The following is an 11439-nucleotide window of genomic DNA, read 5'->3' as shown; positions in this document are numbered from 1 at the left end:
ATGGATCTGTGTATGCTGTTGCTCCGCTGAATCCTCTTCAATAAACGGTCAACTTCACCCTGACTGGATATTTTACGTGTTCCATCATAAACAAAGTTGTTTTTTCAGTTGCCACGGCCTTGTTATCTCGACTAGAGACAAGTTAACTGGTTACCAGGTATATAGATGCTTCATCTCGGAATGTACTTAAAACGCAGAGAACACACAAAGAAGAATCATCACAAGCCTTTGATCACAAGCCCCTCCTAAAGCATACCCTGCTATAACATCAGATATAAATTGGACCATATTTTCATAAAACGCATATCATGGTGATTGAAACAAGGCTTTAAACTAGCGACAGGAACCATATTTATGACAATGTTCATAGTTCGGGGGAAATGAATAGAATCTTTTGGAGAACATGTTGCTTCTGGGTTGCTTCTGGTGCCAGAACAGCACAACTAGCGGCCAATCATAGGAACTTTCAGTTCCGTGTTTGCTTCATTTTAAATTGGGACAACTACATCACCAGGCCATTTCCACAAGATGGACACGATTGTGGCTTCCTGGGCTCTTCAAAATAAAGCATAAGTGAATGGCGGCACAGCCAAAAGATTACAAAAATAATGGCAGCCCAAGTGTTTAGTAAGCCTTGCCGAGCCACTAGGCCCATAGGGCAGGAGCCTATCTACTTAGCGTGAGGCAGCATGATGTACAAGTATTTTGAGCCGTCCCGTGAGTATATCGGAGCAACGTGGAATATGTTTTTCAAAGGTTAGTGAACATCTATCAGATAGCGTGGCAAGTCGAACATCAATGTTGGCAGTAAATTAGTTAAATTATAACAACTGAAACTATTATCACAATGTGAACACTGGTAAAGTGCCTTCAGACTACTTGACACACTGCTGACGTCAATCAGTTTTTTTATCCATTGTGAACACGCTGGTGTTTCTTCAGGTTAGATGACCCACTGAAACTCTTGTCACAATGTTCACAGTGAAAAGGTTTTTCTCCAGTGTGGACACGCAGGTGTAGGTTCAGGTGAGATAACTGATTGAAACTCTTGTCACAATGTTTACAGTGAAAAGGTTTTTCTCCACTGTGAACAAGCAGGTGTTTCTTCAGGTTAGATGACTCACTGAAACTCTTGTCACAATGTTGACAGTGAAAAGGTTTTTCTCCAGTGTGGACACGCAGGTGTTGGTTCAGGTGAGATAACTGATTGAAACTCTTGTCACAATGATTACAGTGAAAAGGTTTTTCTCCAGTGTGGGTACGTTGGTGTGTCTTCAGGTTAGAAGACTGACTGAAACTCTTGTCACAATGTTCACAGTGAAAAGATTTTTCTCCACTGTGGACAAGCTGGTGTGTGTTCAGGTGAGATAACTGATTGAAACTCTTGTCACAATGTTTACAGTGAAAAGGTTTTTCTCCACTGTGAACAAGCAGGTGTTTCTTCAGGTTAGATGAATCACTGAAACTCTTGTCACAATGTTTACAATGAAAAGGGTTTTCTCCACTGTGGACAAGCTGGTGTTGGTTCAGTTGAGATAACTGATTGAAACTCTTGTCACAATGTTTACAATGAAAAGGTTTTTCTCCAGTATGAGTACGTTGGTGTCTCTTCAGATGAGATGACTGATAGAATCTCTTGTCACAATGTTCACAGTGAAAAGGTTTTTCTCTAGTGTCTCCTGAGAGAGAGGGGGGGGGGGGGTGTAGGGACAGAGGGGGGAGAGGGAAAAGGAGAGAATGGGAAAGACATAAAATGAGGAGCAATTATGGCTTCCCTGTTAATATTTCTGATTTAATTGTATTTTTCATCATCATTTAAATCCCTTTTATTCCAACTCCCAGTTTCCTAACCCCAGGGCTCCACCAAAAAGACAGCGTCGTGCCGTCACGTTGACGTCCGACTGGCTCCACTGAACATGAATTTGTTGATATTTCAATCAAAGATCAGGTGAGGATATGAGCATTATCAACTGTAGTGTTATGCCTGAACAATTATAATGTATGCTGTTTTTAAGTGACTGAAAAAAGTATTAGATCTACAAGCTCACAACACGTCGCCTGCATGAGTCAGGACATGCTGTTTTGTGACTGTGAGCTTGTAGATTGGCTATTTTCAGTGCACAAGCGCCGCCACGATAATGTATAAAAATCTGTCTTTAGTGTTCAGACTCAGTCACTCACTGCTGACCTGTTTAGGAGGAAGAAATGAGAAAGGAGTCGTTTCCCAGCCTGCTGTGTTTATACATATTTAGAAGACCACTGTAATTATATAAAAAATTGCTAGGATTTTTGGGACATCTAGTCACCATTTAGAATGACATGAATGGATAGCCAACGGTAGAAAAGCACTTATATATACATTTAAATGCAATGCAATTACATTTAATCATAATTTATACATGACTGGACGCTGTGGACGCCGTAAAAAATTTAACCGGGGTGTTTTTTGAGTTTGGACACCGTTACCGGAGCGTCCAACGTTGCCGTCGGCAGTGGAGCACCCTTCATTGATTAAAACCGAGTTGCCGTTGACGCGACGCTCGACGCTTGCAGTGGAGCCGGGGGGTTACCGCACACACATAAGTCCTGTCCTTGTGTTTAACACATGGGCAAACTAACATGTCCCCACACATGTTAATGATTCCCCCCCATGAAGTGACACGGCCCGTGTTAACTGGTTATGATGGTAACGCGCTGCCGTGGCCGGGAAAGATACACTGAGTTTCCTTTGATGCCTCACGGAGTACTAAATCCAGCGACTTCTGACACCCATTGAATTGTATTCATCCTAGCTGCAGAAACAAGGACATATATCTACTTCTTTTCCCATATCGCGAGTTTGGTCAAACAGGACTATTTTTTTAACTAACACAAGGATCATAGCTGGATCATAGTTGTATTGTTTCTTCTCTGCGGGAAAGAAAAGATTTTGACGGCCGCAGACGAGAACACACGTGCACGTGGCAATCACCGACATGGTGAATACAATAGCAAAAAGTCTTGGCAGCTAATCTACATTAGTTATGGTAAAACGATGGCAGCCCATAGTGTTAGCACTGACCTCCTCTGGTCTCCTCCCAATCATCACTGTCTTCAGTGACTTCAGAGTCACATTCAAGCTGGACTTCAACTTCAGAACAGTGTTTAGATATGTCTTCATCATTGTCTTCACTTTTCACTGCTGCTGATATCGACGTTGACCCATCAGGCTCCTCTGGTCTTTGACATAGCTCCTCCTGTTCCTCCTTAATGTGTGGAGGCTCTGGTTCCTCCTGTTCCTCCTTGATGTGTGGAGGCTTTGGTTCCTCCTGTTCCTCCTTAATGTGTGGAGGCTCTGGTTCCTCCTGTTCCTCCTTAATGTGTGGAGGCTCTGGTTCCTCCTGGAGCAGACTGGAGCTCCTCTCCTGCTCAAGAGAAACCTCCTCTTTACACACGACCATGTGCAGGATGTCTAAGAGCAGAAAAAACAACAACATGATAGCTAACACTGGATTTCTTAACTGTACTTCATCCTCCTTCATATACAAAATAAGGTATTAGCTGCTTATATCATTTACTCTCACTTCTGAAGTATTTTCACCTGTTTTTGAGCGGTGGTCACACCGTCTCCATAGCGTGGCCGTGTGTGTAGGTATGTGGGTGGGTATGTGGGTGGGTATGTGGGTATGTGGGTGGGTCTGTGGGTCTGTATGTAGCCTCATGTGGTGTAGTACCTTTTATGGCCACACATGTTAAGGGAGGGGCGCTGTTTTCAGGCCAGGCCAGGCACACACACACACGCACACACACACACACACAGGGGGGAAGGGGGGAGGGGGGAGGGGGGGGGGGGGGGGGGGGGTTGGTGGGTAAACCACCGCTCAGTTCACACGGGTGTGATTTTAATTTCAAAGGCTTGCAACGCAAAAAACGACTTTTCACACGTTTTGTGTTTTCAGTGTTTACACTAGATGGCGCTAATTGCGACCGTAGGTCGCATTTACTATCAAAACCTGCACAAAGTGTGAGTCCGTCAGTCCGTCCGTCAGTCTGTCTGTCACACCTCACACGTCACACTTTTTCCCTGCTTATATCTCCGCAACCGTTGCCCCGATCCATGCCAAATTTTGCACACACGTTCCTTGGCTGCCAAACTACAACCTCCAAGGACCCCCGGATGTAAAAAATGACCAAATGCGCAAACATGACCAAATGACCACCCCAACGGGGCTGCTCACGGGGAATTCCCGGGGACCACCGACTCCTGGTGCTCCAGAACGGATGCAAAAGTGGTGGCGCCCCCAGTGGAGGACCCCCTACACTGCAGCTCACATAAAATGCCGTAACTCCGGCTAGGAGCGACCGGGACAGCCGGGGCCGGTACCTATTCGTCCGCATTGCCGGCGCGGAGACCCCACCCCTCATTTCTCACATGGCCCTCTTCTAGCGCCACCATGAGGCCGATTCTTGCAAAACACATTTTTGGACACTGCTCCTACAATTTCCGCCCTAAAATCAGGCAAATCGGTACACAGTATGTCTACACTCATCCCATCAACATGAATCTGTCCCATATAGCGCCACCTCCAGGCCGATTTTTAAAAACACATTTTTGGACACTGCTCCTACAGATTTTGCCCTAAAATCACGAAAATCACTACACAGTATGTCTACACTCATGTCATCAACATGGATCAGGAAGATTTTGGCAAAACAAATTTTTGCCCTATTTGTGGAGATAAGTGACCTACGGTCGCTTATCTCCCGATTAGGGAGCCTTACTGGTCAATAACATATGAGTCATCATTCCATTCTCCAACACAAAGAGGACCAGGAGATCACATGATCGCATGATCCTACATTTTTATCCCAATATTTTGTAACCCATTTTTCACCCAGTGCCAATTGCCTAAGCTGTAATCCTGGGCTCTGCTCTCCCTCTGCCAACCTGGGGAGAGCCCTGAACTGAGCTCATGCTGCCTTCAGTGTGTGAGGAGTGAGCAGGCCGCTTCTTATTAACTGACAGGGGAGGGGTTTCCCCAGTTGGACGTAGCACGTGGAAGTAATGGCACCCCCGGATGGCCAGGCGGAGGCAGGATAACTGCATGTTTTTTGTGAGGGTAGCTACCCTCGAGAACAGGGAGAACAAGCAAACTCCACACAGAAAGGCCCTTACGCCAACCCCACCTAGGGCGTGGGGGCTCATGACGCAGAGGAGAGAACACGCCCCCAGTGTCCACGCCCCCAGGCAGGAATCAACCTTCTAGCGGTGAGGTGAAAGTGCGCCACTTGTATTCCCCAAGAATTCTAAGAGTTTTAATCTAGTAATTGTATGTGTGAGAATAAGAAAGATTCAGCAACTACTTAAGTTTCATGAAATTTAAAAATATATTTATTGCGACCGCAATACCCTGCGACCTACGACCTGCTCATCAGGTGCAATTAGGGGTTCAGTGTCTTGCTCAAGGACACTTCGACACCAACGCCGGGGGAACCCGGGTTCGAACAAGGAACGTTCTGTTTCCAAAGCTAGTGGCACTCTACCTCCTGAGCCACTGCCGCCTCATGATCTGTTACGCCTCTATCAGAGTCCAGGGTGAAGAGCTATTCACTTCACCGAGTTGTAGTTTCCTAGCTATCACCTAGCCTCGCAAGCCATCCCGAGCTACGTCATCACCAATGTGCTTCCTTTCTCGGTCTGGTGTCCCTCTCATTGAGCCTCTTTATTAGCAATGTTTTTCTAATTTCCAATCAAAAGACTGCATTTCAAGCGAACCCTCCTCACACCGCTCCTGATTGGTCGAGCGGCTGCTACAGCTCTCGCATTTTGACAACAAACATGGCGGACCCCATGTCCGATGCGAGTTCACAAATCGCAAATAAAAGCTGCATTAAGCGAAGTTTTATCTGAAATCAACGGCATCTCATAACTTAAAAACGAACAACAGTTTGCACCTTTGGAATTTCTGTCTGGAAAAGACGTATTTGATGATCTCCCGACGATGTTTTGATGCGCTGATGACTACTGAATGGACCTGTCAGTCAAAGTAAGCAACTACGTCATCGCGTAATGCATTGTCTATGGGGAACTCCCAGACTCTCCTTTTGAAGAGTCTGGCTGTTGCGAGGCTAGCTATCACCTAGGCTTTGTTACATATTTTTAGGTGATAGCTAGAAAACTACACCGTGGTGAAGTGAATAGCTCTTCACCCTGGACTCTGATAGAGGCTTTAGTATGCTCTAAGACAGTGTTTCTCAAATGGGGGTACGTGTACCCCTAGGGGTACGCGGAGGTACTGCAGCGGGTACTCGAGAAAGTGCCCTCAAAAAAGAAAACTAGTATAAATCATGCTTGTTCATAGTTAAAGAATTAACTACAATTGAATTAGGAGGGGGAAAAAAACATTTACTGTTATGTTTAATGAAGACACATGGAGAAACTTGATATGAACCTGAGTTGTTAATTCAAATTACATGGTACCAGGCAACTGGGATGTGTTTTAAAGATGTTTGGAAGTTATTGACATGAAAACTTGACTGAAATGTTATGACCACAGAGTTGAAAATGAGAAAAGGAGGCACTGTTTGAAACTTTCACCCCATTTCTTATTGTGGGCTCGCCTGTAAGGCGAGCACACTTTAGATATTGTCATTATTTATTTATTAGTGTGGTTGCCCTTACAGGGCAACACACTATAGTTCTAGGGAAACTTTATTTTTTTTTCTAGATAAACTTTTTTTCGGCGCGTTTCACGGCCCACAGTTTTTGCGCACACACTCGCGCCATATGTCAAATCGACCGGCTTCATCGGGAATCGAGTGCTTCCATTTTGCTAAGAGAAAGGTTCTATCGTTTAATTGATATTAATTTATTAGTGAATTAATTTTCCCCATTGACTTATAATGGGAATCGCAAAAACTCACATTCAATATTTTCTTTCTCGCAAACCATAGGGGCTACAGTTTCAAAACTTGGAGAGGAGATTTATAATGATATCAAGAATTAAAGAAAAAATAATTTCGTCAGTTGGCCTCATGGTGGCGCTATAACAGCCCACTTTACGTTTCGGCCTGTAACTCTTGAACCGTAGGTCGGAAATTTAAAATTCCTTTTTCCCTGGATTCCTTGGGTCATGACGCATCTCCTCATATAGGCCACGCCCATTTGCGTCAGGATAGATTTTCCACCATTTTGAATTTTCTTCAAAACACACTTTTTGCTCCTTTTCCTACATATTTTCTCCAAATGTCACAAAAATCGGTACACATGATCTATGGACCCATGCGATAAACATACTCAAGCGATATTTCGATAGTCCATACCGTTCTTCCGTAACAGGGTTCCAAAGTTAGCGGGAGGAGCCCGTTTTGTAAGAAGTAGCCATAAATCAGAAACGAAACATCCAGTCAACACCACATTTTAACCACAAGTCACGGGTGGGATATTCAACAAATCCCCAAAAGCATTTCCAGTTCGACCCATAGGGGGCGGCAGGACAGGCAACCACACTCGCAATTTCCCAAATTGCACATTTTCTAGTTAGTGTGGTTGCCCTTACAGGGCAACACACTATAGTTCTAGGGAAACTTTATTAAGTGTGCCTGTTATGCAAGAACAGGCAACTTATTGTTATCGCTCATATTTATTTATTTATGTATGTCTTTCTTTCTGTCCATACTTTTCCCCAAAGTTTGGCACGCTACTCCTCCCACAGTTTTCGCACCACACACTCGCGCCATATGTCAAATCGACCGGCTTACTCGGGAATGGTGTGCTAGTAAGTTGCTAAGAGAAAGGTTCTATAGTTTAATTGATATTAATTTATTAGTGAATTAATTTTCCCCATTGACTTATAATGGGAATCGCATTCAATTATTTTTCTCTCGCAAACCATAGGGGCTACAGTTTCAAGACTTGGAGAGGAGGTTCAAAATGATTTCAAGGATTAAATAAAAAATAATAGTGTCATTTGGACTCATGGTGGCGCTATAACAGCCCACTTTACGTTTTGGCCTGTAACTGTTGAACCGTAGGTCGAAAAATTAAAATTAATTTTCCCTGGATTCCTTGGGTCAAGACGCATCTCCCCATATAGGCCACGCCCATTTGCGCCAGGATAGATTTTCCGCCATCTTCAATTTTCTCCAAAACACACTTTTTGCTCCTTTTCCTACATATTTTCTTCAAATGTCTTAAAAACCGGTACACATGATCTATGAAGCCACGCGATAAACATAGTCAAAGGATATTTCGATAGTCCATACCGTTCGTTCGTAACACGCTTCCAAAGTTAGCGGGAGGGGCCCGTTTCGCAAACGACAGCCATAAATCACAAACAATAGGTCGCGTCAACACTGAATTTCAACCACAGGTCGGGGGTGGCATACTCAACGAATCCCCAAAAGCATTTCCACTTCGACCCCTAGGGGGCGTCACAAACGCGCGAAACGTAACCGTTTCGTGCCAGAACGCGTTTTTCACGGGGACCGACCCTCTCACGACGAAACGCGGACGACTCGGCGGACGGTCTCGCGGTCCGAACCGCCGCACGAGGTCGCGCATTTAGCGCGCTGCAGGCACACTTGTCAAAATTGACTCTGTCAATTCTAATTTATTCTTTATTTCTAGATAAACTTTTTTTTCGGCGCGTTTCACGGCCCACAGTTTTTGTGCCACACACTCGCGCCATATGTCAAATCGACCGGCTTCATCGGGAATCGAGTGCTTCCATTTTGCTAAGAGAAAGGTTCTATCGTTTAATTGATATTAATTTATTAGTGAATTAATTTTCCCCATTGACTTATAATGGGAATCACAAAAACTCACATTCATGTATTTTTCTCTCGCAAACCATAGGGTCTACAGTTTCAAAACTTGGAGAGGTGATTCATAATAATTTTAAGAATTAATCAAAAAATAATTACATCAGTCGGCCACATGGTGGCGCTATAACACCCCACTTTACGTTTTGCCCTATAACTCTTGAACCTTAGGTCGGAAAATTAAAATTATTTTTTCCCTGGATTCCTTGGGTCATGACGCATCTCCCCATATAGGCCACGCCCATTTGCGTCAGGATAGATTTTCCGCCATTTTGAATTTTCTTCAAAACACACTTTTTGCTCCTTTTCCCACATATTTTCTCCAAATGTCACAAAAATCGGTACAGATGATCTCTGGACCCATGCGATAAACATATTCAAGCGATATTTCGATTGTCCATACCGTTCGTCCGTAACAGCCTTCCAAAGTTAGCGAGAGGGGCCCGTTTCGCCAAAAATAGCCATAAATCACAAACGAAACATCCAGTCAACACCAAATTTTAACCACAAGTCACGGGTGGGATATTCAACAAATCCCCAAAAGCATTTCCACTTCGACCCATAGGGGGCGGCAGGGCAGGCAACCACACTCGCAATTTCCCAAATTGCACATTTTCTAGTTCCTATACTATATCAAGTTCTCCTCAAAACTTCGGTTCCTTTCTACTCCTACATACTTAGTGAGAAAATGAAAATAAAAACATCAATGTGTTCAGTTTACAGTGGCGAAGTGTGCTATCATTTTCTATAGCAATCGGCCAAATGGTGGCGCTGTAGGAAGCCTTCGAAAGTGCGAACTTTGAACAGGTATAGCTCATGCTGTGTTTGAGGTACAGGCATGAAACCTGTATAGACAACATGCCTGGCCACGCCCCCTACTTCCGACCGGAAGCCCTTTTTTGGGCTTGATCGTAGCGCGATTTCCTGTTTACGTTCATCTGATCTGATTCTCCTCTTAACTAATGAGACGGGATTGTTTTACTTTGTAATTTTACTTTGTAACTTATGTTAACAATGTCACTTAATGGCAACACTCATCCACTCTGCTGATAAATAAATGAGTTGTGACGATACACACCTGTTCTGCCATCATTCAATGTTATGAGTTGGAGGAAAAAAAAAAGAGATCTCAATTGAAACAATTGCCATAGGCTTTCTTGGGCGTATGCTTTTAGTTGACCTTGTACTAGTGTACTGTCATGAAACTACCTTTTTTCATATGCAAACTTCTTAAAAAATAACGCTATTTAAATTGTTTCAAAAGCTTTATACCCTGTATATATATATATAAAATGTCACAATGCGACATAGCTTTTTACACAATGCTGTACTCCCTCCAACTGCATGTCATATTATATGTTCGCCATTTTAAACTGTTTTTATTTTATTTGACACTTGCTTTGGCAATATAAACATGTCTTCTCATGCCAATAAAGCTCCTTTGAATTGAATTGATATAGGCCTACAAATAAACAGATTTGTGTATTTGAAAGCAAGCATTGAACCTAATCAGTATTTCATGGAAGCGAATGTTGTATGATTTCTAGCTAGCAAACCTTTTCCCTTCAGAACGCTGGTTGATCATGTCAAACATTGTCATCTCCATTCTCCTCTGTTCTGGGATGAAGTCACAGTTGGCTTGTGTTGTGTGATATGCATTAATGTTTTTACAAATAGGCCTGTCAACAACTCAACCCACTCCAGAATAGACATAATACACATTAGCCCACCTATTATGTGCATCCTATGCTGTGTTCATTTCACTATATCACTGTAAATCATCGATTTAATCCTAATCAAGGCAATATAAATATCCATTCATATTTAATGCTCATTTAATCATTAAATCCTAAACTGTCACGTCAAAACAATGAATACATTTGGCTTTAATAGATACAAAAACAAACTGGATTAATTGAAAATGACAAGTGTTTAAAAGCATTCCTTCAAAGCATCATTGGGAACATTCCTTATCTCAATAACACAATATACAGTACAACATTTGAAACCCTCAACAGTTAAAAAAAAAAGGCATGGACAAGTCAAAGAAAAGTGTGTATAAATATTTTATTGCAATAAATATGATGAGGAGACCCTCACATCTGGCTTCATTGGTCCTGGACGTACAGTACAGGTCTGAAAGACAGAAAACAATTGCATTCACAGATACAACACAACAGCGAAGAGCTTGTATTTCAATTATAATCAATGTTGTGTTGTCACAAGTGAAAATAACTTGTACTTAGTTGTAACAAGAGTAGTCCCCATACAGTAAAAGATCGTAGCTAACAAGGCTAATTAGCTAGCATGAGAGTTTTACCTTGTTGTTGTTGTTGTTGTTGTTGTGAGTCGTGCTGCTTCTCTGGGGAGTTTGCTGAGTTTAGGATACGTTAAGGATGTCATCAATACTATTAACTGGTGTAGATAGAATAAAAACATCGAAGATAGCGGTGCGCTTGCATATCAAGAGACCATGACCGCAGTCACCGCACCATCTGACAGCTGGAAAAAAAACCTCCGTTGGTTTAACCCTTTCAGTTCATTGTCATAATCTTTTACTGCAGCGCTGGGCAGTGTTGCCAAAATTTGTGAGAGAAATAAGCCAAACAAGCCAACTCTTGCAATATAAATAAGCAA

Source organism: Nannobrachium achirus (genome assembly GCF_963921795.1).
Source record: "Nannobrachium achirus genome assembly, chromosome: 16".
NCBI classification, from domain to species: domain Eukaryota; kingdom Metazoa; phylum Chordata; class Actinopteri; order Myctophiformes; family Myctophidae; genus Nannobrachium; species Nannobrachium achirus.
The sequence above is the reverse complement of the archived record's forward strand: the minus strand, read 5'-3'. Positions refer to the sequence as shown.